General features: G+C 53.9%; 1 long non-coding RNA gene across 2 annotated transcripts in view; it reads left to right on the top strand.

Moving 5' to 3' along the window:
• LOC123384245 overlaps positions 1–26,053 on the top strand; it is a 267,602-nt gene that overhangs the window by 96,595 nt on the left and 144,954 nt on the right. For both annotated transcript variants that reach the window (XR_006594993.1, XR_006594994.1), the window contains exon 3: positions 18,012–18,219. This is a non-coding gene — a long non-coding RNA (uncharacterized LOC123384245). The remainder of the gene's footprint in view (positions 1–18,011; positions 18,220–26,053) is intronic.

Genomic DNA, 26,053 nt, shown 5'->3' with positions numbered 1-26,053 from the left:
GGAGAACTAGAGTCAGAGAGATCCAGGGGGGAGCTGGGCACCAGGCCTAGGGAGGATTATGGCGTTGTTTGGGGTTGCCGGTTGACAGAGAAATGATGAAGGACTTTGAGGGCAGCCGCGAGGCAAGGGCTAGACGGACCGTGAGTGGGGAGAGGACGGGTGTGTGGTATTGTCGCTGGGGGTCACTCACCCCATCTTCTCTGGTGCTTGCTGAGATGCTCTGCCAGACCCAGAGGGACCGCGTCTCTCTGTACTGCCCCGCGTGGCCGTGTGACCCCTTGGCTGCATGGTGTGTTGTGGGCCGTATGTGGCCCCTTTGCTCAGGCCCGGGTCTGAATTTGGCTGTGCCCTGTGGGAGCTGGATGGCAGATCTGGAGCAGGTTGCTTAGCTCTCTAATCCTCGTGTCCTCAGCTGTGAAAGGGGCACAACTAATCACCTCCTAACAGGGTTGTTCTGAGATCAAAGTGAGGTAAAGGGAGGTGATATGGGGTGCGGGGCTCATCACGCAGCAAACAATCGGAGGCTAACAGGCCTTTGTGTCATTGATCTCCTAGCCCCGCATGGCTCAGCCCCACCCTGTGTCTGCGTCTTACCCCTCAGCTGCTGTGTGTGCCCTCTGCGGAAGGGGCCGTGACTCAGGAGCTGTTTATGCCCCCAGAGCCCTCCCAGGGAGGGGTGTGCAGGGGGAGCTCAGTCAGCCCATGAGCATGTTCCTCCTGTTACCCCAGAGGGCTCTTTCCTGAGCTGTGGGAGGGCCGTGCTGGGCTCAGGCACAGAGGAGAGCCCTGGGGCCAGCATGCTGGCCCGATGGGATTCCTCTCTGGCTGCGCTGTCCTGCGTCTGAGTTTCTGGACTTTGATCACAAGAATCTCGTAGGAGAGAAGCACGCGGGTTTGGCATGCTGCGCTCACCCTCTAGAAATAGCACGCACACACACGGTTCTCAACACATGTTCCTGCGAGGAGTCATAAATTCGTAAGCGCATTTAATTGCTCAACAACAAGGCGTACACTTGTCTAAGGGCAAAATACTGAAAAATGCATAGAGCAGGGGAAAATCACCAACAAAAATTGAACTTAAAGCCCCATGACTAAGTATTTATGTAGGGTGTTCTGTTCGATCACAGTTGACCATGTCTGAAAAACAGCCAGATTGTGCGGAAGGCATGGGAGAGTTGGCCATGGGTCAGCCCAAGCTGGGCCCGTGGACCGAGGCCATGTCTATGAGCAGGCGGCTCAGACAGATACAGCGACTGCCTGGACTGTGGTTTCACAAGAGGAGCTGAGGGGCTGTGTGCACAGCGCCCGGCACCAACCGAGGACTCAGTGTACCCCAGACGTTGTAACTGTTATGACTGTAGTTTTTATTTTGTTTTTATTTTATTATTTTATTTTACTTAATTATTTTATTTTACTATTTTTACTCATTTATTTATTTATTTATTTATTTATTTATTTATTTATTTATCTGAGAGAAGGAGAGAGAGCGCACAGGCATGGGAGCAGGGGAGGGGCAGAGACAGAGAGGGAATCCCAGGCAGGATTCACGCTCAGCGCAAAGCCCCACACGGACTCTGTGTCACAACCACGAGACCACAACCTGAGCCGAAATCAAGAGTCAGACGCTTAGCCTATTGAGCCACCCAGTGCCACCCTTGTCATCGTATTTAGGAGCACTAATGCCATTTGCTCCTCCTGAAAAAATTGCCGTTCTTAATTCTTTTGTGTACTCTCAAGTGAGATAACCATGTTAACGGATTGCTGTTGCACGTTCTGCGTCTGACACCCTAGTGAACGGCCAACACATCTCCATTCAGTAACGGCCTTAAAAGAACCAGAGACCTGGTTTCGCAAAAAGACGCATCTTTGCAATCAACAGACCTGCCGTTCGTTCCTGCAGCCATCAGGAGGCTTTCAGCTGTTGGCACACATCCACCAAAAATGCAGAGGGGGGTGCGTGACCTTGAATATTCACGTGGGAACAACAGGTAGCTGTGAACACGAGAGCAAAGAGCACATTTAGGGACATTTCGCTCGGAGTGGGACCCCTGGCGCTCACACCTACTCCCCTGGAAGCAAATTTACTGAGAAAGAAATGGAGGCAGCATGACAGCGGCTCAGACTGGAGCCCCCCGCCATCTGTGCAAAGACCTAAGCGTGCGGTGCAGACCCCGTGCCTTTTCTCTCTGGCTGTTTTAAGATAAATATCCCGAAAAAGCATAACTGTTGACTGAGCTTGATTCAGTCGTTACGGAAAGAAAAGTCCGAAAACTAATAAGCAAAGAGAAAGCACTCAGAGGTTTGGTGATTGGTGGGCGTTTGGCTCACCACCTGTCCCCAACCCCAGTGCTGGGCATTATCCCACTATTCCTGCTGCGTCTTCGGTCCCCAATGAGCAAGGGCCAGGCCTCAGAAGCAGCTGAGGTCCCTGATGGGAGACAAGTGATGGTAAGACCATAGCTGTGAGCCCTTCCTGCACAAGGTGTTTTGCAGAGTGATTCTGTTTGCCTCTGTGATGGTCTGGATGTACATATCGCCAAAATTCATGTGTTGAAACCTAATTCCCAATGTGATGGTCTTAGAAGGTGAGCCTTTGGGGGGACACCTGGGTGGCTCAGTTAAGTGTCCGACTTCAGCTTAGGTCATGTTCTTGAGGTTTGTGAGTTCGAGCCCCGCATCGGGCTGTGTGCTGACAGCTCAGAGCCTGGAGCCTGTTTCAGATTCTGTCTCCCTCTCTGTCTGCCCCTCCCCTGCTTGTGTTCTGTCTCTTTCTGTTTCTCCCCAAAATAAATAAATATTAAAAAAAAAATCTAAAAAGAAGGTGACGGGCACCTGGGTGGCTCAGTCGGTTAAGCATCCGACTTCGGCTCAGGTCATGATCTCATGGTTTGTGGGTTCGAGCCCCTCATCGGGATCTGTGCTGACAGCTCATAGCCTGGGGCCTGCTTTGGATTCTGTGTCTCCCTCTCTCTTTGCCCCTCCCCTGCTCGTTCTCTGTGTGTGTGTCTCTCTCTCTCTCTCTCAAAAATAAACATAAAAAAATAATAATTAAAAAAAAAGAAGGTGAGCCTCTGGGAGGTGATTAGTCATGAGAGTAGGGCTGTCATGAATGGGTTCAATGCGCTTCCTTATAAAAGAGACCTCAGAGAGTTCCTTCACCCCCTCTGCCATGTGAAGACACAGTAGAAGATTCTTGGAACCAGGAAGACTTCCCCAAACAGTACACTGGTACTATGATCTGAGCTTCCCAGTGTCCAGAACTGTGAGAGATACACTTTCTGTTGTTTGTAAGCTGTCTAGTCTAGTATTTTTTGTTATAGCAGCCTGAATGGACTAAGACAGCATCACTTCTTTTTTTTTCATGTTTATTTATTTTTGAGAGAGAGAGAGAGAGAGAGAGAGAGAGAGAGAGAGAGCAGGGGAGGGGCAGAGAGAGAGAGAGGGAGACACAGAATCCGAAGCAGCTCCAGGCTCCGAGCTGTCAGCACAGAGCCTGACATGGGGCTCGAACTCATGAACCGTGAGATCATGACCTGAGCTGAAGTCGGACGCTCTACCGACTGAGCCACCCACGTACCCAAGACAGCATCACTTCTAATTTTATCTTCATAATAACTTATAAGATCGAAAACACCATCACCCCATTTCACAGATGTGGAAATGAGGCCCAGTGGGGCTCCGGTGCTCCACACAGCACAGGTGATGTGGTTTAGCCTTCCAGCCTCTGGAATTTTCTGTCCCTCCTTCTGTTCGGTTGAGATCTCCTTTTGCAAACTTTCACCACGATCCAGGCCCCTCACTTGGAGGCACTGTGCAAATGCCGGCCCTACCCCAGAGGACAGACCGTTAGGTGGCCAGACGTGGTGCCCCGAACCCGCAGTATTCCCCGTAGTACCTGCCACGTCCCTCACGTGTTCTTCCCCTGGCCTGGCTGTGAGTCTCCTCAACATTTCAGTTGTTTTCAAAGCACCTCCAGTTGAGGGAACGTCCCTCTGCAAAGTTCAGTGCCTGGCACCCAATGCCACACTGCTACCTGGTTTTAAAACACCTCAGTTACGCTTACAATGATCGCTTCTATTAACTTTGTCGCTAGAGTTCTCGAATGCAGCCTCAGTTCGGACCAGCTGTGTCAGTAGCCAACAAGTGAGTAGTGAGTACACTCACTAGTGTGTGGACTCCACACAGGTCACAAGGAGATCTTGTTTGTTGGTGGGTTCACAAGGAGCTGGGAGGGTCTCCTGTGTACCAGGCACTTTGCTGGGTGCCGTGATGTAACGCTGAGCAGTCTCCAGGGCAGAAGCAAGTGAAACAGGCCAGTCTGTGTGAAATTGTCGCCGTGTGTGGGCTGCAGACGAGAGTGTACCGTGCATAATGGGAGCGTGAAGAGGTAAGCCTGGCCTGGCCTAGATGGGTGTGGCGGCTGGTAAGGGAACATTTCCCCTAAGGGGATGACATTTTACAAGAGAGAAGACAAATGAAAAGGAAGTGATATGGGGGGGGGGGGTGGGGAGTGGTAGGAGAGAGTATTCCGGGAACAGGGTCTGGCATGTGCCGAGGTCCTGAGGCAGCGAGGGGCTTCTTGGGTAGGGCGGGTGGACGAGGAGAATGTCCACATTTGGAGACTGAGTCCGTGCAGAGACAGGGCTGGAAGAGCTGGGGAGGGCAGCCATGCAGGCAGGGGCTGGTAGGCTGTGGCGAGGGTGCTGGGTTTTACCTTGACCGAAGCAAGAAGTCCCTGAAGGATTGTAGGCCGAGGGGTAAGCTGACGAGCTGGCTTTTGTACAGTGGCCGCGTCCGCGGACTGACTCTGGAGTGCAGACTTGCAGCCACTTAGCCTCTCTTGCACAGGAAGGAGAGCCTCCTCCAGCTCACCTCCGTCTTACACTTGGAAATCACACACACACACACACACACACACACACACACACACACACACTCACACACACAGGCTGCCTCCAGCTAAGGCTAAAAGGGGAAGGTGCTGTTTGGGCCTGAGTCTGCATTCTTTAAAACTGGGCGTTTGAGAGGAAGCCTGGTGCCAAATGGAACGATGCTCATGGCGAACAGCGAGTGCTCCATATACGGCCAAGGGTATTTGATATCGGCTACTTTTTTGAAGTTTGAAGAGCCTCACGCTACAGCCGCGCACCCCTTCCCCACCAGCACCCCACCCCAGGGAAAGGCCAGGGTGCAGGTGAGTGGACGGTGGGCAGGAAGCGTGACCTCACAGCCTGACCAGAGAGAGACGGAGTGCGTGGGCCTGGGGGAGGCTTGCGGGGGGAGCCCGCTGCCCGCTTGGGGGGAACCAGCCTTTCACAGGAGAGAATTTGGGGCTCAGAGCCTTGCTGTTTGGGGTGGAATAGATACAGGGAGTCCCAGGCCAACCTTCCAAGGGCATCGCATGGCCCATTTCTTATGCTTATTCGTCATACTCATAGAGGTGCTGTGATTAATTATTTAATTATGATGTGTAAAACCAGAAATTAATGAGGCTACAAATGGTGAAATGTAACACACTTCCATCCCGACTGCACCTGCTGGGGCCGGAAAGCAGGTTCCTGTGGAACAGCTCTCGGTGGGCAGAACCCAGGATGCGGGGGGGCATCACCTGGTTTGTGTGTCCGCTGTGCGGGGCTTGCGGCAGACACAGCGAGCCTGGCGACATGACGGTAACCGTGACCCCGCACTCAGGCCTGTAAACTGCTCCGTCCCGGACAAGGGATGGGGGGCTGGGGTGCAAAGGAGCTTGTCCAGAGTCACGGGGATGGAAGGCAGTGGAGGCGGGTCTCGAATCCAGGTCTGGATCTCAGCCTGTGGGATCACGGTCCACATTCCTGCCTTGAATATGCTCTTCCCAGGCCACGTGGAGAAGAGAGGTGACGCCAGTAGCGGGTATCAGGAAGCTAGAGGCGAAACCACCCAGATGCTCTGTCCACTTAGCGCACGGGGCAGAGCACCTGCTGAGTCAGCCGCTCCTGACGGGTCACATGTGGCGTTTATTCCACTGTAAACACAATTTAAAATGTCCATTCTTTTAAGATACTGCCATAGACTGTGTCCCCCAAATTTAAATGTTGAAACCTGATCCCCAGGGGGATGGTATTGGGAGGTGGGGCCTTTGGGAGGAGATCGGGTCATGGGGGTGAAGCCTCACGGACAGGATCCGTGCCCCAAAGAAGAGAGCCAGAGAGCGCCCCTCCTCCATGTGGGGACCCGGTGAAGAGACAGCCACCGTGAACCGGGAAGCGGGTCCCACCAAACCCCGGATCTGCGGGCGCCGCGAGAACTGTAAGAAACTGTGGTTCGTCAGCCCCTAGTCTGTGGTCTTCCGTTACAGTCGCCCCGTCTCAGACGGATACTTGGTTCTGCTGCTTGAAGACACTCGAGCTTGCCTGGTGATCAGACTTGGAGAAAACAGCGTGTAGGTGTTTGGGACTAACGTGAGGAGAGCGCATTTGCAAGAGGGTTGGAAGATGCTGTTTCTTATTCACTTCCATAGAAAGAGCCAGATGAAATTGTAGTTTCCTGTAGCCGAAGTAACAGATACATGTTTGATGGCTTCAGAAGCAGAAACACTCTCTCTCTCTCTCTCTCTCAGTTCTGGAGCCCAGGCATCCCAAATCAGGCTGTGGGCATGGCTGGGCTCCCTCCAGAGGCTCTAGTGGAACATCCTTTTGCCTCTTCCACTTCCAGTGGCTCCAGCCATCCTTGGCTTGTGGCGTCACTCTGACCTCTGCCTCCTCTTCACGTCACCTCCGCGGTACGTCGTCTCCTCTTTGGTCTTTTATAAGGACGCCACTGTGTCACATCTGGCATGAGCTCCTCTCGAGACCCTTCACATAACTCCATCTGCAAAGACCCTTTTCCAGAGGAGGTGACATTCGCAGCTTCCAGGATGCAGATGTAATTGGGGGCGAGGGGGCACCGTTCACCCTCTGCAGAGAGCCTTCAGTCAAAGCTCTCAGCACAATGCCTGGCACCACTGAGGGCTCGAGGAATATTATCTGTTCCTATATCGGTAACTATTGTTTCCTGGGAGAGGGTTTGGGAAGCCCTCTGGCCCTTTGGTTAAAACAGAACAGATGAAAAGGAGAGTCTTCATGACGGGGCAGGTGAGAAGGGGCCGGGGGCACTGCCGCCGGGCCTGCCAAGCGAACGCGGGGCGCCCTGCCTCGGCCCCCTCAGCCTGGGTTGAACTTTTCTCTTGCATCTGCATTGTGGGTGTCTCTGGAGCAGAAGTTTTCCGGGTAGAGTATGCTTTCCCTCTGGAGAGGCTCGGCTGCCCTGCCCCTGGCCAGCGTGCTCCTGCGGCACCGAGTCTCAGAGCTAACCGTCACCTGCTGTCACCAGAGAGGTGGGCGGAGCCCGGGAGGATTGTACCAGGGGACGAACGCACCACTGGCCTCCTCTATCATCTGCGGCCTCAGTGGAGCTGCTCGGATGCCAGACTGGAGGAAGCAGCAGAATCTTCCTCTCTTCCCAGGGGATGAACCCACGCACCTGACCTGGGACGTTCGGCCGCCAGAGCACCAGGACTGAGGGGCTCAAAGCTCCTTGCTTGAGGCTGGGGCTCTCAGACAGGTCTCTGTCCCGAGCCCTGTGCAGCGGCCCCCTCACCCCCGCCTGACCTCACCGATCCCATGGGTGGCCCGCGGGCACTAATGCCCTTCCGTGTTCTCTTGCCTTCTGGGGATCACGGGCCCACTTTACGCCAGGTGCTGCGCTGGGTGGACGCCGCAGCCTTGCAGGGAGCACTGGCCGGAGAAAAGCCATCTGTCTGTGTCTGCCCCCATTTACCGATTTGTGGGATGAACAGATTCTGTCCAGGCGGTGACCGTTGACCACCTGCAGGCTGCAGGCCACCTCCCCCTGCGGTCCTCAGGTGCGTCTCCGGCTCTGGCCTTGTGTGTGCGCTAAGAGCCGGTTACGTCTGTTCCCACATCTGTTTATGTCGATTGCACCAGTTCGTGTCATTACATCACGTAACTAAATATTACACAAAACAATGACATTTCAGTGTGAACAGGAAGAAGGTGTTTGTTTCTATAAAAACAGTTGAATCTTTGGAAAGACTTAAAATGTGCAAGGTAGTAAAATTTTTCTTTCAAATTAAGTTTCCATGAATCTGCAATAAAGGATTGAAGGAAGGAGTCACAATTCTGACTCATGGCGATACCTGCGGACGCCTCAAATTGCCTGCGTTCTCACAGCACGTTTGGTGGGTGGGAAGTGCGCCGCAGGCATGGTAGCTGTGAGCCAGAAACCAGAGGGCGGGGGGTGTGTTTTCCCAGAGGTGAGCAGACAGTAAGTGAGCATATGTCTAAGCGTTTTGTGTTGAGATGTTTAAGGCATCGTCGGTGGTAATGACTGTCCACTTCACAAGACTGAGCCTGTGTGGCTCAGTCGGTTTAGCATCTGACTCTTCTTGACTTTGGTTCAGGTCATGATCCCAGGACGGTGAAATCGAGCCCTGCGTCGGGCTCTGCCCTTAGTGTGGAGCCTGCTTGGGATTCTCTCTCCCTCTCCTCTCTCTCTCTCTCTCTCTCTCTCTCTCCCTCTCCCTCTCTCTGTCTCTTTCTCTCTTTCTCTCTTTCTCTCTTTCTCTCTTTCTCTCTTTCTCTCTTTCTCTCTATCTCTCTTTCTCTCTCTCCCTCTCTCCCTCTCCTCTCCCTCTCCCTCCCTCTCTCTCTCTCTCTCTCCCTCTCTCTTTCTCTCCCTCCTCTCTCTCCCTGTCTCTCTCTCTCTCTGCCTTCCCCCTCCGCCCCTCTTCTGTTCATGCTCCCTCTTTCCAAATTTAAAAAAAAAAATGGTCCACTTCATAGGACGTTTTTGGTCCCGTTTGAGAGGGAGTCTTCTGGGAGGCACTGTGATGGCGGGAGCTCACAGGGACCCGGGTCTCTCCAACATCCAGGATGTCATCCCCAGACCAGAGATCCCAGAACAGTGTTACCCATGGGGTGGCGTGTCAGAGTCTCCACAGCACCTGACACATCCTCAGGTGGAAACACTCCAGTTCTGTTGTTACTGTTCAGTGGAGGAAGCGTCCAAAAGAAGGCTTACTTTTGTCACACATACGCACACGCGTGTGTATTTCTCTCTCTGTTCCAAAGACGGCAACTCTAAACGTGACTTTCTGTTCGGTCAGCTCACACAAAATAATCCTGAAAACGTGGGAACTCACTTCCAAGAGAGAAAAAGAAGTGTAGACAGAATCTGAGGCATAAGCAGCAGTTACCTGCTGGTCGGGTCTCCTTAGGGTCCCGGAGAGCTGTCAGCTGGCCCCTCGACACGAAGACGCCGTGTCTCACACAGCGGCCACCTGGATGCTCACACACCAAGCGTGGGGACGCTTTGCTTGCATAGCCCGTTGCACACCATCTAGTTAGAAGGCAGTATCTTTTAAAAGGTAAAATATTGCTCATGTAGATTATTTAACTTTTTTTAGCTCCTTCTATAATAAAAAAAAGAAACATACAGCATCGAAATGAGCGATTTATGGAAACACATAAAGGAGCACATTTTCCTGGCGAGTCCTTGAAATTTAATTTAGAGATGTGGCAGCAGAGGAAGGGACGCATTTTCAAGTTGCTTGTTTCCTCTCCTTTGGGTGACTTTGCGGCGCCTTTGTGAGAGCGGCTGAGTTCAGGGAAGGAGCCACAGGGCCTTTCAGATGGTCAGGCGTCCGCGTCCCTGAGCATCGGGCGGGGAGGGCCTTGTGCTAAGCCTGAGGACCTCCTCTGTCTGCACTCACTCCCTCGCTCGAGAGTCGAGTGCCACCGGCGTGTCTCTACTTGGACGTCAGGAGCCCATCTCACACTTGATGCGTGGGGAGCTCAGCTCCCGCCTCCGAAGCTTTCTCTGCGAAGTCTTTCCCATCCTCGCGGATATCAACAGTGTCCGTCCAGGTGCTCCAGCCAGATCACCGTGTCATCCGGTTCCTCTTTCCTACACCTCACACGTAATCCATCGCTGTGCCTTTCAGCAACACCTTCCAAATACATCCAGAATCCACCCGACGTAGATAGGTAGCTTCTAGCCGACACCGCGTGGGCGCCCGCGGAACTGCCCTGGCTGCTGAACTTCCGCTCCTGCCCATCCTTACCCCATTTCGGTGTCTACACGGCGGCCAGTGGGAGCCTGCTAATGGCCAGTAGGGCGATGTCACCCTGCTTCCAATCCTCTGATGGCTCTTTTCGCCCTCGGCCGGTCACGTGACTGTGTGAGCGAGGGGCCGGTCCGCCGTGTGGTGCCACGGGCTCCTGCAGCTGGAGACACTGAGAGCCGGGGGCGGTGAATGCGAGCGGGCACCATCACAGAGGGAGCGAGCCCCACGGCCAAAGCAGGTTCTTAGTGTTCTGGCCCCGTCCCTCTGATGCCAGAGCAGGCACTTCCTTGTATCACATCATCGTCACTGGGGAAGGCCTCCTAGGCTAGGACCTTGGTGGATGTGAAGGAGGGTTGGAGGAGGGAGAGAATAGCAGACGGATGAAATGTCTACGAGTCCATTCTGGTTTAGGGAAGTAACTAACACCTCAAAGATAGCGAGTGGGGCACCCACGTGTCTCAGTCAGTTGACCGTCTTGACCCTTGAATTCAGCTTAGGTCGTGATCTCACAGTTCATGGATCGAGCCCTGTGTCAGTCTCTGCATTGACGAGGAGGCTGCTTGGGATTCTCTCTCTCCCTCCCTCTGTCCCTTTCCTGCTTGCTCTCACTGTCTCAAAAAAGGAGGAGGGGGAGGAGAAGGGAGAGGAGGAGGAGGAGGGGAAGGGGAAGGAGGTGCCTGGGTGGCTCCGTCACTTAAGCAACCAAGTTCGGCTCAGGTCATGATCTCACAGTTCATGAGTTCAGGCCCCACGTCGGGCTCTGTGCTGATAGCTCGGAGCCTGGAATCTGCTTTGGATTCTGTGTCTCCCCCTCTCTCTGCCCCTCCCCTGCACATGCTCTCCCTGTCTCTCAAAACTGAATAAATGTTAAAAATTTTTAATAAAAAGAAGAAGGAGGAGGAGAGAAGGAGAAAGAGGGAGAGGAAGGAGGAGGAGGGGTGGGAGAAGGGAGAGGAAGAGGGGGAGGAGAAGGAGGAGGAGAAGGAGAAGGAGGCAGAGATGATAATACAGAGTGGCTGGAATAACCAAAGCCCGGGTATGACCCCGTGTGATCGTTCTTTGTGCCACAACCGTAGTGCTTCCCCAGGAGAGTGCTCCAGGAGAGGGACGTCCCTGCTCTCACAGAGTATACAGTCCGGAAAACCTGTCTAAAGTCCCCAAGAGGGTCTGAACTGGCCGACATCAGCCAAGAGAGCTCACTGTCATCACACGATGCTCTGCAGACCGAGTCTGGTTTCTCTGTGTGTCGTCCAGTCAGACTTACGTGTGGCATTTAAGGCCCTCGTCTGGAATGAAACCAGGGGCCCAGGTGATGGATTGTTGACTGCTTCATTCATTCACACACATTCATTGAGCACCTGTTGTATGCCAGACACCGGGTCAGCCACTGGGGGTGGTGAGCCCCGCGAGACCGTGAAGCGAACCAAGAGTCTCCCAGCACCAGGGCTCCTGGAGGACCCTGTCGTGGAGCCATCTTGCACAAGGATGTCTGGAAGGCTCCCCTGTGCAGCTGCCCCCACGCACACATCTCTGTTGTATGTTTACACAGGGCATCGGGGATTTATGTGGGGAGGCATTAAAGCATCAGGGATATCCAGTCAGAGCAACAAAAAATACAGGGACCGTCTTTCAGTCCTGGTATCTGCACAGTTCCATTTTTATGTGACAAATATGGAGAACAATTAAGTCCCTTTTGATGGGATAATTGCTTGCTACCTGAAGAAGCTGCCTTAAAGTGACAACTTGAGCAACGCGGACTTCCCAGCACTATTTAAACCCGTCACATTATCCAGAAGAAGTGGAAGGAAGGCTGAGCCAATCCGTGACCGCCTCCTTCCTAGATTGCCCAGCCTTTTGTATCTGTTATTAAGCCCTTCAAAAGTATGCTGTTTCTCCGGAGAGAAAATGTATTTACATAGCTCCCAGTGGCTCCACCAGACAGTGGTCGGCTCTAGATAAACCTCCCAGAGCTGGAGAGGAGGGTATTACGCACATACCGTAACGGGGTCCAATTATGTTGAAAACTAATAGCTGTGTTTCTCTGCCCCTGTGGTTCCCAGAGTGTGAAGAGAAGGAACAAATAGACTGATAAAATGGAATGGAATGGAATGGAATGGAATGGAATGGGATGGAATGGAATGGAATGGAATGGGATGGAATGGAATGGAATGGGATGGAATAGAACAGAATGGAACGGAATGGAATGGAATGGAATAGAATAGAATAGAATAGAATAGAATAGAGTAGAGTAGAATAGAATAGAATAGAATAGAATAGAATAGAATAGAATAGAATAGACTAAAATAAACTACGCTGGAATAGACTAGACTAGATTAGAACAGACTAGACTAGACTAGAATAGAATGGACTAGAATAGACTAGAATAGACTAGAGTAGACTAGACTAGACTAGAATAGAATAATAAAATTGCTCCAGGGTCTTAACGGTGGGAGTCTGAGGAGGAGCCGTTCAGGTTCTTGCCGCTTGTCCCGTCCTGTGTGGGTCTCCGAGGAGCACAGGGTATGCAGGTGCTGGCAGCCCCAGCGGGCTGCCCCCTGGTTGGAGGCACTGCTGGGGCCCACCAGCCCTCCACGTGGCACCAGGAGCCTGGAAGTGCGTTCTCAAAGAGATGGCCTGGAGAGGCACGAGGCTCCTCATTTTCTTTCTTTCCAGTAATTGACTCTGCATTGAGTTCCCCACCAAAGTGGACAGTCAGGCGCTCGTTCCCGATGAAAATCGCAGCGAGAGACAAATGGCAGTTGAGATAAGTAACATCGAGTCGCTTGACAAATGCATCTGCAGCAGCAGCAGAGGCCCCGGCTCAGGAGACACAATTATGCACCTGACCCGTGAAGCCAGTGCCTCAGTGGCCGCAGGAAAATGGATCGGCTACGCGGGGCCTGGGGTGGGCTCTTTCCATGTATTTGTCCCAGAAAAGTTAATCAGAGTGAAGTGGAGATGGGGAGAGCTAGGGTTATCCTGATAGCGTTAAAAAAATTAAATTCCGGTTGGCCCTTTGCAATCCAGGCTCATTTCTGTCTCCCTCTCTCTCTCCTATGGAAACCGTGTCTATCCGTGTCTTTTCGGCGTGAAAACAGTTTCACCCTTGAATTGATGAGAGGGGCCTTACAGTTTCTTAGGGAAGTGCAGAGGGCGGGACAGGGATTGCGAGGGGAGGTCCGGTGGCTCCCTTGGTCTCCTCCACTCCACCCACAGGGCTGGCGGGAGAACACAGATGGTGCCATTTTACCTGGACGAGCGTGTGGTTGAGGACAAGGCCCCTGGGGGTTTTATGGGCATGGGTTTGCCTGGAGGACAGATCTGGCAAGGCTAAGAGAACGTACGCAGGGAGCTCCTGAGGGGCAGAGGAAGGACAGGTCAGGTGTCGTCAGTCACCCAGCGCTCCTTGCCCTGAACAGATGCATCGTGCAAGAGTGCCGTCTTTGCGTCTGCCCATCATGCCCAAGGCTGGGGGGTAGGCTGTGCCCCTGAGGATTCAAGGACCAGACTGAGCCCCTCTTCTGGTTGAGGTGGGAGGAGTGTCAAGGCTGGGATCCTAGATGCTCACACTGGGGGACATCTCCCCGAGCACTGCACGGCTGCCTACCTGGCCAGCGCCAACCACCGTGGCCTGGAAGGCTCCAGAGCTCAGGCTGAGAAGCCACCCCTGGACGTTGTGCCCATAGGAAGCCCCTCCCTCAGCTGTCATCCAGCAGGAGATAGTCCCTGGCGTTGCTTCTGAGGCCACCACCCCACTGCCTCTTAACACCCCAGACAGGTTCCTGGAGGTTGGACGGTTGCCGAGTAGAAACCAGCACCTCCTTGACCTGCTGCCCTTGGGAAAATGGACATGGCCCAGCAGCCGGGGGTGACTGTGCTGCCACCCCCACCCAGCCTCCAGCCATGCTGCACCCAGAACCTTCTAGGGGTCCACCAGGGGGGCTTTGTGCATGCGTACAGTGTCGGGAGGCCCTGCAGGAGGCTGCCTCCACCTGGTGCGGTGCCCTGGTTGTGGTTCAAGGTCCTTCTCTCCTGCCCTCCCACCCTTCACGTGTGCATGGGCAGCACTGGGTCCCATGTGCCAGGTGCCAATGGCAGTGTTTTCCCAACCTCAGTCATTTACTTCCTTACTCCGTGGTTTGGTTTGGCCACATCTCCTGCCACCACGGCCCATCTTCACGGTTTTCCACTTTGAAATATTTCCTTTTTTATTATTTACTCATTGTCTCCTCTTAGTTGCCTTTTTAAAAAATAGACTTTATTTTTTAGAGCAGTTTTAGGTCCACAGCAAAATCGAGAGCAAGAGGAAAGTCCAAAAACGTTTCCATATGCCACCCGCTCCTCACTGACGCGGCCTCCCTCGTCGTCAGCGTGCCCACGGGATTTGTTACAGTCCATGAACCGTGTGGACGAGTCATTATCACCCAAAGTCCATCGTTCACCTGAGGGTTCACTCTTGGCGCTCTGTGCATTCTGTGGGTCTGGACTGATGTGCGGTGGCACGGCCCGCCAACATAGCGCCACACACTGTGGTTTCTCGGTCCTGAAAGTCCTCCGTGCTCCCCCTGGTCATCCGCCTCGCAAATCCCTGGAAACCACCGATCTGTTTACTGTCTCTCTAGTGTCGCCTTTTCCAGAACATCATAGATTGGCGTCAGATTGGCTTCTCTCACGTGGTAATACACACTTACGTTTCCTTAGGTAACTTCTTAAACTGAAATGAATTTATTTTAAAGGGAATCAGTACCACACATGGAAAACTAGTATCATTTATATTAACAGGGGATAATGGGATGAATACAATAAAAAGCGAATACGTTTTGGCTAGAGATCATTAATTAACAAAGGGTCAGAGCCCCAGATCTGTTTTCTTTATTGAAAAGATACGTGAGTGTATGTGAGGTGTCAAGGCTAGAGCACCATGGAACTGAGGCTTTCCTCTTTATCGGAAGAGCTGAAGAGCCCCTGCTGCGTGTGTCCGCTCGGTCGATACCAGTACGACAGTGGTGGGTTCACACTCTTCCTTATTCTCTGATTTAGTTTTATTCTGGAGCAGATGTTACTATTCCCAGTTTAGAGAGGGGAAATTGAGGCTCGGCGAGGCAGTGGAGCCAGAACCTGAACCCGGCGTCCTGGCCCTCAGGTCTCATGCTCACGAACATCACATTCCTCGCGTCGGGGAGAGGGGGCGGTTCCGTCTCAAGGCTCCCGGCCCCCGGCCCCCGGCGGCAGACTCGCAGGGAGGGCTGCCCCCAAGGAGTGCGTCGGTCCTGGAGGGCTCAAGGCAGCCCCCCTCTGGGGCCAGGCTGGTCGTCTTCCTCGCCTTTGGGTTGACTCTCTGACCCAGAGTGCAGATGGGCTTCTGTGTGAGTGGACCCTCCGCAGCTGGGATGGGTTGGATCCTCTGGGAAGGGCTCTAACCTTCCTAAGCGCTCTTCTTCGTCATGTGTCTCGGGGGCAATCAGGAAGTGACGCGGGGTGACCTTTCCCCACAGCGCAGAGCTCCCCAACCTGGGGGGTCTGCCCCATTAATGCTCGACACCTGGAAAGATTGGGCCCCACACCGGGAGTTGGTTTCTCAGAGAGGCTCTCCGCAGCTCTGGGGTTCCTTTTAAATTTCTCAGCAGCAAAGGATATACGAGAGTGAGCGGCACACGTGCCCAGGCGGTGGGAGGACTTTCTTACCAGTGACCTGGGGAAGTGACCTGCTGTGTCCAGGAAGGTGGGTGCTGGAAGTCCCTCACCTGTGAGCATCTGGCAGGGATTATTATGCATGCAAATTTTATACATGAGATTCAGACATGGAAGGAGCACCCCCCCCCCAACTTTTATGACCTGAGGATAAGTTATGTCTGAGTTATGCATCTGACTAACGCATTGGCAGACCCGCGAGCGTCTGTCCTGGTTTTCTGGGTCGGCTGTTGTCAGCAGGAAGATTGACACTCCTCCAGCTCCTTGTTCTGCGTCCTCCCTCCTTCCGCTCGACACCTGTTGATAGCATGCCAGGCGTTCTGCCACTCGGGAGGGCTACACGGCCCTGGTTTCTGTTTCTATTAGGCCACCGGGCACCTTGGCTAAGAGCAGAGCGTAGACCTGGAGTGCGGGCTGTCTGCACCCACACTTCCCACCCGTGCACACTGGGGGGCAGGCTCTCTCCCTCCCCTGCGTCCCCTCTGGAAGCTTACCTTCCAGGCTGTGGCTGTGACGACTGGGTATTTCTATATTTGAGGAAAGTATGCATGGTTACAGGGGGGTCAGGACTGGGGCACTTGAGGCCTCTTTCCTTCCCTTTTTGGGGGGTTGTGTGTGTGGGAAGATAGAAATGGGACCCACTGCATCTAAGCCCCGTGTGCAGAACTGAGCCATGGGGAGTAAAGTGTCTACATGGACATGGCCCAGGAGGCCTGGCTCTCTTGTCTGAGAAGGTTCTGGAAGCAACAGAGACCAGAGTCAAATGGTCTGTGTCATGATCCCTCGTGGTCGGTCTGCCCTCTGTGGAACACAGAGTGGCAGGGTCGGTCACCCGGAGGAAGGAGTTGGCAAGCACCTGGCAGGTTGACAGGTCCCAGGCACTGTCTGAGCTTCAGGCCAGGCAATAGTTCCCATGGAAACTGGAGAGCTGCACAGAGATGCCCCGGTCATCAAGACAGCGTGACATGGGAGGAGAGGGGGTGATTACACTGGTGTGGACCAAAGCCCAGGTGCCACCAGCACACCAGGTACACACCTCTGAACCTGAGGGAGCAAGACGAGAGCTCAGGCCTGTCACCAGCGGGGCTGGGGCCTCCCCTCTGCCCTCTTCCTTTCCCCCTTCGGGTCTGGGCACCTGGTCTACCATGGCATATGCCCAGCCCACCCCCTTCCCTGCTGACTCCTTCTGGCTGCTGCCACCATCCAGTCGTACGTTGTGCTTCATTCTTTTATCCGTCGTGTGGTTCTGCCCATTGGGGTCTGGGCGGGAGAGCTCATTGTCTGGTTCCCGGTGCCGGGCACCTTGTGAGTCCTGGACACATGTTTCTTGCATGGCTGACAGGTGGCCACGTGCCGCATGGACGTCTTGTGCAGGCTAGATCACACGGCCAGCTCACGGTGTCTGGAGGGGGAGGCGTGCGTGGGTCCAGTCGGGCTGCAGGGTCCTCGCCATCCACTCGGTCTTTCTGGCTTCTCCTGGAGGAGCTTTTCTTCCAGTAAATGGTAGTCAGAGCAAATGTGCTCAAACCTAGTTGTGAAATCTGCAGTGGTGTGTAACAGGGACACATTTACTTTCTGTAAAGCTGAGCTCACCGTTCTCCCCTTTCCCCCCTTTTGGGGGAGCCATGGGAAGAATTGTAAGGATTTTTTTTAACGTCAGTTTGAAAAAAGAGAGACTCCACATGTTCCCCTCTGTTCTGCCTTAAATCAAGGAAATACAGCTAGGGCCTTATTGGGGGACTTCCTGACTCCTTCCCATCCACATACTTACTGCTCTGTTCAGTTGTTCATCTGGCCCACAGACACGGGTCTGGCACCCACCGAGCTCCAGGTGTGATGTGTGACAAAGAACCCTCCCTATTAGATCAGATGCTTCGAAGGTCAAAGAAACCAACCAGGGATAGCATTGGCTGTGGTCCACAGGGACGTGCTGGCAGTCGTCCAGGGAGCCTCGCTGAGTTTACTGAGAGAGGAAGCCGGGGCACGAAGAGTGGTGGACGCATGAATAGAAAGAACTCACACAGTAAGCTGGTGCTGTGTCTTTGAGAAATTTGAAGGTGAGGAGAAGCCGAAGGTCGTGAGGACAAAGCAGGGTTAGAAGCTCGGGGATTGAAATCACCGTATTCCAAGCGGATGAGGAACAGCCAGTGGAGAGAAAGAGAGCCTGCTACACGTTATTTTTTAAAAATTTTTTAATTTCATTTTTTATTTTTAGAGAGCTTGAGTGGGGAAGAGGGCAGACAGAAGGCGAGAATCTTAAGCAGGCTCATGGAGCCCGATAACGGGGCTGGATCGCACGACCCTGGGATCATGACCGGAGCCGAAGCCAAGAGTCAGACGCTCAACCAACTGAGACCTCCAGGTGCCTTGACCACAACACATCTTTCATCTCCTTGTGTCCTGCTGGCAGAGTTGGCGAGGAGGTAAGTGTTCCTGGGAGGACCTTGGGGGCCCGTCTTTGGCTAGACTCCCAGGTTCCTTAAGTCAGGGGGAGGCCCTGAGCAACCATCCAGTGCTCCTGCGCGACTGCTTACAAGATGGGGAGCGTGGTGGCATCAGCGGCGAGTGGGGATGACTTTCTTCCGGAACCTTCCTCGGTGTCATCGAGCAGCTTGTAGCCTCTGACATGCCGTGTGTGTCGTTCGACAGGTTTGCGCGAGTGCCCAAAATATGCCGAAGAAGGCTCTCCCGAATGAGAGGTTAAGGGATGAGCGGTCCGTGTTGCTGGTCGGGCGGTGGGAAGGGCGGCTTCCACTGTCACGTTCGTCTTGTGGAGCCAGTAGCCGCAGGGGTCTTGCAGGGACCGGGGCGCACCTTCCCCCAGCCCCGCGAAGCCCTTGGCGATCTTTCCACCTGGATCTCCATTGGCTCTGGGTGAGGCTACTCCGCTAAATCATTGCCGGTGTGATGAGGGTACAGTGACGACTCCTGTGGCTTTAATGAGCGTTTCCTGAAGACGAGTGAGTTTGAGAATTGTTTTCACGTTTGTCGATCGGTTGGCGATGCTCTTGAGATTTACTGACTGTGCACATCCTTTTGTTCATTGACAAATGGCTGGGTTGTTTCTTCTTGTCCTTTCTGTCAGAGGTCTGTGTGTGTTGGAGCTGCTAACCCATTGCTTCTTATCTGTTGCAAATGCGGACGGCTCCTGACTGCCGATGGTTTGACCTCACCATCTTTCGTCTTTTCCGTGGCGTGAAGGCAACATACACTCAGTGGAAAGCGTCTTTGGGATTGCGAGTTTGGATCTCTTCCTGGGTTAGTGATTTGTGGTCCGATCCTCTCCTGTGATGTGGGGCAGCGCGGGCTCCCGTTAGCCACATGACCATGAGTGTCACCAACCCATACGCTGGTGGCCACTCTGCACCCAGGCGTCCCTCTGGCTCCCACTTCAGGACAGTATTTGGTACATTCCACGAGGCAGTCAGCACTCCATGATCCAATAGGCTTTGGGGTGAACGGTCCTGCCCAGCCGTGGGCTCACACGACTGTTCTTGCACGTGGAAGGCAGGCTGGGCTGAGCTCTGAGGTGTGGGAGGTCAGGCGTATGCATGCATTTTAGACTTAATGATGTTTTCAACTAAGGATGGGTTGATAGGGATACAACCCCATCGTGAGTCCAGGAAGGTCTGTATTTATTTTTTTACAAAGACTTCATTTAGGGGCACCTGGGGGGCTCAGGCCATGCATGATCTCACGGCTGGTGGGTTTGAGCCCCGCGTCGTGCTCTGTGCTGACAGCTCAGAGCCTGGAGCCTGCTTCACATTCTGTGTCTCCCCCTTTCTCTGCCCTTCCCCTGCTCGCACTCTGTCTCTCTCTCTCAAAAAAAAAAATAAATATTAAAAAAAATTAAAACAAAAAAACCCACAAGGCTTTCATTTACCTGTTGATGTGTTTGCAAAGGCATTTTCCATGTCAAATTTCTCAGTTTTTATGCTGCCAAGTGTGACTGCTGTCTGTGCAGCATCTGAGTCTCCCGTCTTGACCAGGGATGTGTCCCTGCGCCTAGAGCCTGGTGGAGTTTCCTCTGTTTCTCCTCGGAAAGCGCCTGCCCGACACCACCCCTTAAAAGAGCCTTGTCTTTTCTGAAATGTCAATTAGATCTGAAATAGGAGAAATACGGAAGGTGTAAAATTGTTGCCTCGATATTATTTTATAGCCCTGTGTCAAGATCCTATTGAGAATTGCTGGGAAACCTGTGTTGTGAGAGAACTTTGACTTGATTTTCATGGTGGATATTTGCTTCTTACCCTTTCGGCATTGAGCCCTCTTCTCTGGACAGTCTGGACAGTGGCACCCCCAGTTTCTTTGGGGGAATGAATGCGTCTCGGCCATCGAGGGCATTCTGGATTAGACCCATTGGTGTCCACCCTTGCCCCGCGAGCTCCCTGTGCAGCCAAGCCTGGTGGAGGCCCTCCTGAGCTGAGTGGAGGGCGGGAGGGCGGAGAGTGGGCCAGGGGGCTGGGCCGTGTCTCTAAGCCCCTGTGCCTCCCCTTTTTGCCCTCTGGGGGCATGAGTCTCAGAAGTGGCCGGGCAGTCCCTGGCTGGATCATCCTGCATTCAACTGTTCCTCGTTCTGGGTATTTCCACGGCTCTTCCTGTCACCGGCACATCGCGATGCCCAGACACGCACCAGGCAGGTTCGCACACCGGGCCAGGCTCCGGGACAAACGCTTGGCAGGCCTTGGCAGTGCAGCGGAACTCCTTTGGCTTGAACTTTGGAGACATGGGTGACTCCAGGCTTACAGCAGACCTGGACCAGGTAGTCTGGTTCCCGATGTTCAGTCCAAATCCTGGAAGTTCCCTTTGGAGCAGGGGTGGACACTGGCTGAAGAGCCCTTTCTCGGGGCTGCCCCCTGTGTGGTTGGCCAAGAATGGGTGGAATAAAGACGTCAGCCATGGAGGGACAGACGTGCTCTGCGGTGGCTGTGGTTCGAGTGTCCCAGCCCCTGGCACCGGTGGAAATGTTCCCCGAATGTGACGAGGAAGCCCGTGCCCAAGGAGCTGGGGGGAGCCGGTAGTCTCTGCATTTTGATGTTGGGTTTTCACATTGAAAGCTGTTTACAAGACATGTTCAGTCCAAATATTTCATCTCCTGTTGGTTTATGGAGAAAATGCCAAACCGTATGACTTAGTTTTTCCAAATTCAGCGAAATGGTTCTAGTCCAGGGGATGGGAAGAGATCAGCGGAGGCCTGGATGCCAGAGAAGGGGGTTGTGGTGACTTTTTCTGGTGATTGAAGGCAGTTTTGCCTCTCCCCGCCACCCACCAGGGTCCAGAGGAAACACACCCACTACAGGGTGGGTACCTCACTCTCCCCCGTGGGCTGGGTTGTCAGAGCATCACTGGTCGACACATTTGCCTACTAAATAGTGCTGATTTCATTCCTGTTCTGTAGATTGCACGTTGAGCAAAACTAGATGTGACCCTTGTCTCTCTTCAGAGAGATGAAATTTAATAGAGAAGACAGGTAACGGGTTTTAAGAATATAATTTCACGTAAAGTTTGAAGGCTGCAAGAGTGAATGATAGGATTTGAGTTAGTCTTGAGAGGGAGAGGGCAGGGAAGCCTTCCTGGGGGCGGTGATGACTGCTCAGAGGGAGAGAAAGAACCATTGTTTTGGGCAGAGGGAAAGTCATGAGCAAAGGTCCTGGGGCAGGCGGGAGTTTAGAATTCAACTAACCAGAAGCCAGTCCTCATGGCTGGGAGTCACAGAGGAAGCAGAAATAGCAATTAAAAGAAGCTGAAGTGGGGGGCTGGGCCATAGCATTCTGAGCCTGGTGTTTGGTACAGGACTTCAGACTCATCTGTCCAGCTGCTCACCTGCCCACCTGTCCAAGGTGTACCGAGGAGGCGGGTGTGGACATTGATCTCGTGACTGGTGCTCCCCGGGTCTCCCCTCTGTACCCTAGCTTTGTCCACCCGACCGGGCCTTCATGTCTCTGAGATCCCACCGCTGGCTTGCTGCCCTCCTCCCCACATCTGCCCCAGGCGCTCGCCCACGGATGCTGCATCACTCTGGGCCTCGGGCTTTCCGACTTCAGACTTCGTACCAGCGGCCTCTCCACCTCCCTGCCTCCGCTTCCTTGTTGCTGTTCACTCACACTGGGCTTTGAGCCACTTTCAGTCCAGATCTTTCGCGGCTTCCCTGAGTGAGGCTGGGACAGGAGCCCCTCACCATGGGGACTGTGAGCGACCCTCCCTAACATGCGTTCCCGTCAGACTGAGCTTCTAGAGCACAGGGCCTGGCCAGGCCCCTTCCCTGCTGTCAACCTGGTGCCTAGCGTGGTGCTTAGCACAGGGGCATGCAGCGTGCACGTGACCCAGTGAGAGCGCCCCGCGCACCTGCCCCCTGCATCCCAAACCACCCCAAGGGCCCCGCCCCACAAGCTGCTGCAGAAGGAGCCCGCTGTTCATGCAGATGCAGACAGACAGACTGATGGAGCGGCTGGCAGACCAGGAGAGGATGAGACACCGGTTCCGGAAGCTTTCTGGCTGCCACTATTTAACACCCAGAGCTATTTTCAAATGCTAGTCACAGACATTTTGAACCGCATTAGAATAAACAGAATTCCGAATTATCTTCTCAGCAGCACATGAGAGAACTGTCTGTCACTCGAAAGGGGAAGAAGGGAATGATGAATTTCTAAGGTACAAAACCTGGAAAGGGGAAACTAATCCACAGGCAGTTCTGGAACTTTCTTCCACACCAGGTGGTTCTCTCTCCCGTCCTCCGTTTCCAGCCCCAGCTCCGGTGACTTGGGGAAAGTGGGAACAGATCAGGTGGAGCAAGCCGGAGTGGGGAGTTCATGCTGATGGGCAGCAGCTCAGGAAAAACAGAGCCCCGCCTCAGGACCGCTGAGGAGGCCGTGCCCAACACAGCACGCAGCCAGCCAGGCTCGGATGCACATACCGCAGGACCTTCGCAAACGTGATTTTTGTGGACGGCGTGAAAAGCATCTCACGTGCCTTCCCCCTTTACTCCCCAGGCCTCCTGTCAAAGCTGGGCCCTCGCTGAATGGTATCTCCGTGTCCCACCCATAGGCCCTCGGTCACAATGACCCCCCCCACTGTGGTGTCCCCCCTTAGATCATCCCCCACCCCATGCTGCGGCCACACTGGTTGCCCTCCAGGTCCCTTGCAGATCAGGGTCTATCCCCGCAACACACACACCACAGGGCCTTTGGTCATGCTGCACCTGCTTATAGAAGGTCCTATTCTATTCGCCCGGCTGCACTTTCTCTCTGGTCTCAGCTTGGTTTTATCTCCCCTGAGAGGCCCTCATGCCCCCCACCCCACCCCTAATTTGGCCTTCCCTTTGATTCTGTTGCTCTGTCCTGTGTGGCGTCCCGTGTGGCACTGATCACGAGTGCAGCCACTTCACACGCCTGCTCTGGCTGGTCACTCTGGTTGGTCGTCCTCACCAGAACTAACCACCACGCTGAAAGAGGCCTGCAGGCCCCCCATTGCCAAGCAGAGTGCTGGGCCCAGGGTTGGGAACCTGGTAAAAGATGCACTGACTGGAAGAAGGCCCATCTGGCAGGCGTGGGGCTGGCACTGGGGGTCTCGCCTGTGCCTGTGCCTCCTCTGTAGAAAACACGCTGATCCTCACGTACGATCTTCCGGTTTTCAATCCGCAAAGCCTATCCCAACCCACAGACCAGGCAGCGGCTTTGCTAATGGGAATATCCACGCTTTGTTCCCGGTCAGTTGTGATGTAGTGGCCACACCGACGAATGGCAGGACACCACACAGAGAGGTGGAGGGCACTCTGGCTGCACGTGGACACTTGCGGGTGGCAGCCAACCCCAGTGCCGCGGGACGGTGTCTCGTAGGGCCACGCCTGCCCACGCCTGCCCATGTTGCCTTCTCTGTCCGGTGGGCTTCCCACTTGGATGATCACGGTTTCTCTCCCCAAATGTTGGATTTCTCATGGACGTCTGCCCAGATAAGACTGGCGGTCGGCGTGGTCATTCGACATCTGTGTTGATGCCTTAGTGTGTGCTCAGAGATACAGGGCAGCGTTTATGTGCTCATGGAGACAGCTGTCAGGTGAGCGCAGGCCAGCAGATGCTCCAGGTTTTATAGGCGCTGCGGCTTCACCTTTGACCCACGGCATCTCTGTGTCTTCGAGCCAGGTCCTGACTCACTGCATTCCCTCAGCTGTTCCGGGCTCCTGCCACGTGCTGGGGCTGCTTGAAACCACATGGCTCCCACCTTCTGGGGGTTCGAGGCCTGCGGGAGACAAGGCTGTGAAGACCAGGGACCCTGGAGCCGTATCTGCAGATGTGCCTACGGCGTCCCACGGAGGGCAGAGGTGGCCGCTCACTGCAGCTGGGATGGGTGGTGCTCCCCATGTTTTCTCTTGCGGCAGCCACTGTAATCACAACCACCTCGTAGGGAAGGACCCAGCTGTGCTCCAAAGGGCTCCTCCCCAGCTTGTGTCCTGGTCACGGGGAGCGTCTCTCCTGGCGCCTGGAGTGGAATCTACAGGTGCCGTGTGTCAGGCTCCCTGGACGGCCACGTCGGTGTTCCTGCTTCCACTGCAGGCTGCTGGGAAACAGGGATCTTGCGCACATCATCTTCTCTTGGTCCCTCCGGACCGCCTCCCTTCCAATAAGAACAGCCCTCCGAGAGCAGCACAGGGCTGGAGTCACCATTTCCAAAGAGGAACCAGAATGCAGACTCCCAAGCGTGCACCCAGGGACTGGTTCTGCATTAAGTCTCTGGAGGAGGGAAATCGGGGTTTTAATTGGCTGGTGGTGTTCGGGGAAGGGTCATGGTCTCCAGGTTGTGAAAGAATCCATTCAGCTTTGGCGTCTGGAGAAGGTGTCCAGATGGTGCCGTGTCTCTGCCTGGCTGCCCTTAGGCCGACCCAGCGGGCTGATGCGTCACATGAAAGGTCCTGAATTGAAAGGCTCTCCGCCCACGTTGGCAAGGCTTGTCACTCAGAGCCACGCTTGCACATGAATTCTGGGATGCCTGGTCAAGAAGGCTTTTGCATGTAACCAGAGCGGGCTAAGGGCGAGTTCGGAAACTTGCCGGAGCGAGAACACGGGGGTCTGTATCAGTCTTACTCAAGGTCACGTGTGTATGTGACAGTGGCTGTGCACACGGAGTGCTAACACATGGCAGACGTAGCCCGTCTCTCCCCAGCACCCATCCCTCCCTGCCGTCCTTGCAACCCTGCTGGCCTTCTTCCTCTTCCCAGAACATGATAACTCCCTCCCGCCCTGTAACCTCAGGACACTTGCACGTGCAACTCCACTGCCTGGACTGCTCTTCCCCAGCTTTGCCTGTTGGTCCCTCCCCATTCTTGTCTCTGCTTAAACATCACGCCCTCACGGGGCTCTGTGATGGTCACCCTGGCCAGTTCCATTTGTCCCCCCCCCCAGTCCTATATTTATCTGTCTCCACATTGACTATCTGAGCCCTCCGTGGGAACACGTTCTCCAAGAGAGGAGGGCCTGCTGCTCTTTTTGGCTGCTGTGCCTCATGGCACCTGCAGTGGAACCAGTGATCCCTACTGAGCAAACGCATGGACAAGTCAGTCCTTTCAGATACAGGTGCTCTGGGCTCAAAATTACAATGAAAAAACAATATGTGGGCATCTGGGTGGCTCGGTCAGTTAGGAGTCTGACTCTTGGTTTCGGCTCAGGTCACGATCTCTCCGATTATGGGATTGAGCCCACATCAGGCTCTGCACTGAGAGCATGGAGCCTGCTTGGGATTCTCTCTCTTTCCCTCTCTCTTGCCCCCCCCCCCAATAAACATTAAAAAACAATACAAAATGACCTTCAAAATGGGTTAGGAAAGGGGTTTATTTAAATTCTAAAAAGCTGATGTGTTTAAAAAAATCCCAAATTCTAGAAAACTGTTGAATTTTTAAGTTACTTGGTTGCCTGATTATGTAATGGATTTTCCTCCTATGTTTTTCTCTTGCACACTTGTTGCCTCCTCTTGTGACAAAGATTGTGTGGTATTGTTTCAAGAGAGAGAATAGAAAGCCAATTCCGTGTGCCTTGTGGTGTGGTTGGGTGAAAGCGTTTTGTTTTGTTTTTTAGTTTATTTATTTATTTTGAGAGAGGGAGTAAGCATGAGTGGGGGAGGGGCAGAGAGAGAGGAGACAGACAATTCCAAGCAGGGGGCCCGATCCCATGAACTGTGACATCATGACCTGAGCTGAAACCAAGAGTCAGATGCTTAACGGACTGAGCCACCCAGGCAGCCCAAAAGTGTTGTAATTAGTATTATTAT

Source organism: Felis catus, chromosome A3 (assembly GCF_018350175.1).
Source record: "Felis catus isolate Fca126 chromosome A3, F.catus_Fca126_mat1.0, whole genome shotgun sequence".
Taxonomy (NCBI): Eukaryota; Metazoa; Chordata; class Mammalia; order Carnivora; family Felidae; genus Felis; species Felis catus.
Note: the sequence above shows the minus strand (reverse complement) of the source record. Positions and strands in the feature narration are given on the sequence as shown.